Source organism: Leptonychotes weddellii, unplaced genomic scaffold (assembly GCF_054177405.1).
Source record: "Leptonychotes weddellii isolate Sample4059 unplaced genomic scaffold, ASM5417740v2 HiC_scaffold_19153, whole genome shotgun sequence".
NCBI lineage: Eukaryota > Metazoa > Chordata > Mammalia > Carnivora > Phocidae > Leptonychotes > Leptonychotes weddellii.
The window spans coordinates 1-3651 of NW_027776931.1; the positions used below are offsets into that span (position 1 = coordinate 1).

The window sequence follows — 3651 nt, forward strand, 5'->3', positions numbered from 1 at the left end:
GCCTGGCGCATTACAACAAGCGCTCGACCATCACGTCGCGGGAGATCCAGACGGCCGTGCGCCTGCTGCTGCCCGGGGAGCTGGCCAAGCACGCCGTGTCCGAGGGCACCAAGGCCGTCACCAAGTACACCAGCTCCAAGTGAGCTTGCCAAGTAAGCCCCTTGTGATCCCAACCCCAAAGGCTCTTTTCAGAGCCACCTACATTTTCATCCAAAGAGTTGTAACGTTAAGTATACTTTTGACATTCAATTTGTTTGGAGACTGTCTTTCTATAGGAGAAACCGATGCCCGTGCGCGTAGTAAAAGCATGTACGTCTTTTTCTGCTTCAAAACTTCTAGTCTCTATTGTCCAAGTTACAGGGCCTGGAACTTTGCCTACATTCAATTTCCATTTCAGTCTACAGAATGCTGTGGAAGCTGGAGAGCAGTTAGAAGGTGCTCCTGTCCTCACCCTACCCCTAGGTCTTGTATCCTGCCAGTAGCAATTAGTTCCACCACCCTCTGATTTCTACACTCCCAGAAGTGTTAACATTCCTGTCCCTCCTAAGTTGTCAGCCTGAATTCCACCTGGCCTCTTTTCCAAATTTACAGGTTGTATTAACTTTTTCTTTCTTTTGTGCCCCAAGCCCCTACTTTTGCCTTCGGTTGTCTCTGGGATACCTCAGTTTTGGCTTTTAAGTATTTGAAAACCTGGGTAGCTTTTAATTAAATTATATTTGTAAAAATCAATACTTTTCCATTTTCCTGAGAGATGCATGGCTCCAAGCCTCCACTGATTTAAATAAGGGCCATGACTACTTTACATTTGAAAGCATTTGTTTATTGCATTTCCTCTCTCCATCAGGCACTTTGATAATCATATAAGATATTTCCTTTGCTTTCAAGGGACTAACAGTCTCAAGTTTACCACCATCAGTTCTCCCAGGCAGGGTAAGTATTCCAGGATATAGAAGTGAATTAACTTTGAGGGCAGCGGCAGTCCTATGGGATGTGGGGTTTCCTCTCCTAGCCTAGCCAAGCCTTTCTTCTTGGCTGACTCAGGACCCTTAAGGAAAGCTGAACAAAGAATGCACCAAGAAAAGAGATATGTAGCTCAGTGCTGGAGAAAGGAGATAATCGATGTAAAAATACTAAAGTGTTGACAGATCTACTTGATATGAAGTGTCTTTGAATTCTATCCAGACACCTTTGAAAGAAGACTTTGGTGCGAAGTTTCTGCCATGTAAATGAGCTTTGGTTCTCACACCCACTGTGCCTCACTTTATAAAATGAGGCTATTACTAAATAATAAATTATTAAAATAAACTATGGACACTTGTGAAAACAAAATGCAATAATTTATAATAAAAATACACATTTTAGAGGAGTTTACAATTCAGAAGGTTTTTATGAACAGTATGAGGTGAAATTTTCCGTTTCTCCTCTACTTCATATGTAATAAATGCAAGCTTTTTGAAGTAGAATTATAATCAGAAGTAATAATACTACAATGAGTGGAGCAAGTGTTACTCCATGAAATTAGAGTTGCTGCTCTTAAATCCAGACATCCTAAACACCAGGGAAAAAGGAAGTGTAAAATGCTGCTCTCAAAATCCGAGAAACTTCAACATTACGGGAGCCTGCAATATTTAGGAAGAATTTACATGCATCTATAATAATTCTGATAATAAGTATACATTTAAATTTACATATATGTGTAGTTGTAATCTTAAAGAACCTCAGTGAATACAGAATCCATAATTCTTAAGCTATGGGGGTGTATTAATTTCCTTACTTGCTGGTCTGACAGGTTATCACAAATTTAGCGGCTTATATCAGTACAAATTTATAATTTCCTAATTCTGTAGATCAGCATTTAGGCATGGATCTCACTGAGCTAAAATCAAGGTGTCAGGAATTCTGCATTCTTCTCTGGGGTCTATCAAAAGAAATCTGTTTGCCTGCCCTTTCTAGCTCCTATCGGCTATCCTCTTTCCTTGCCTCAGGGCCCCTTTTCTCAGTTTTCAAGGCCAGCCATCTCTGGCCAAGTCCTCGGGCTGTTATCTTTCTGGTTCTGTACTCAGGTTCCCTCATCCAATTTTAAGTATCCATGTGATTATACTGGGTTCACTTGGATAATCCAGGATAATCTCCCTTTTAAAAAATCAGGTGATTTGCAATCTTACTGCCATCTGCAACATTAATTGCCCTCTGTCATGGAACCTAACATATTCACAGACCCGTAGAGGTTAGGAGTTAAAGATAATGGCGATGGCATTTTTCTGCCTGGCACGGTAGGTCCCAGTGTTTTTAGAATTTGATAGAAAGCTATATACTTTCTGTTCTACAAGCGGGAAGAATATATGGATGCACTACAATAGATACTTTCAGGGTGTTCTTGTACTCTGGGGAAGGTCATATATACCTTGTTTAGATATTTGTTTACTTCTGGGAATACATAAAGCAAAAATTGACTATAACAATAGAAGCTCTCATATACAGCTTCCTGGTATTGTTAGATTTCATTCTTTTACATTTCTTTCCTTGTTGCTTTTGTTTTGTTTGAAAATGTATATGTTCTTTGTGTATGTTGTTTTGTGTGTGTGTGTGCGTGCATTTGTGTTGTGTGGGGAGTAGAAAGTTTGTTGTTCATGGAAGAAATTACACAAGAATATAAAATAGTTTTACTTTTTTGCTACCTGGGTTGAACCCCTAAAAATATTTTGTATGTGCATCCTTAGCATTTAATTCACATGGGATACCGTTCATGGCAGGTTATAACTTTAAGTACATTTCTAATTACAAGGAGAAAAGTGTAAATTCCCATTACCATTATTATATATGTCTGCATATGCTAGGGCAGTGGTCGTGTTACTAGAATGACATATGAAATTTTTTTTTTAAGATTTTATTTATTTATTTATTTGTCAGAGAGAGAGAGCACAAGCAGGGCGAAGGGCAGAGGGAGAAGCGGACTCGCCGCTGAGCGGGGAGCCCAATGTGGGGCTCGATCCCAGGACCCTGGGATCATGACCTGAGCCAAAGGCAGACGCTTAACCAACTGAGCCACCCAGGTGGCCCCATATGAATTTTTTTTTAATTTAAAAATAATTTTTGTTGACCAGGACAGAAATAAGCTGATATAAAATCCACCCTGGAGGAAAATACTAATTTTAAGGGAGAGGCACCAAAATATCCCTAAAAGGAGTTTCTTTCTTGGACTGCCAGCATCATTACTGTAATGTGGAACGTTGCCAGTGGTCTCACGTTTCATTAAACAAGTCTTGGGAAAATTCTCATTACAATTAAATGACCCCATCTTGGAGTCAGTGATGTTTGTTTTTCAATTTTCATGCATTGGCTTGTTCCCACTACTATTTACAAATTATATTGCCTTAAGCAAATAAATCCATTAAAAGTGTACAAAGATTAATCTGGAAAAAAACCAGTTTCTTTTTACCACAATATACCACTAACAAAAATAGCACTAACAAATTTCTTAAGCCCTCTTGGCTTTTCATAGAACCAATGTGTAAAGGACACTACATCCCGGCAGCTTCAGTGAAACATTTTTTGTCACCACTTGGGCCAGGCTTGTGGTTAAAATGGACAGTAGAAACAAGAGAAATCTATCCCACCGTTACCCACACTCGTACCTTTCTCTTTCCACCA

At 39.4% G+C, this 3651-nt stretch overlaps 1 long non-coding RNA gene across 1 annotated transcript; it reads left to right on the plus strand.

The window, feature by feature from the left end:
• Window positions 1-6: 6 nt before the first annotated feature.
• LOC145718656 (uncharacterized) lies at window positions 7-3645 on the plus strand. The gene is made up of 3 exons (XR_014141953.1): window positions 7-152; window positions 886-930; window positions 1042-3645. It is a non-coding gene; the product is annotated as an uncharacterized LOC145718656 (long non-coding RNA).
• The last annotated feature ends 6 nt before the right edge of the window (window positions 3646-3651 follow it).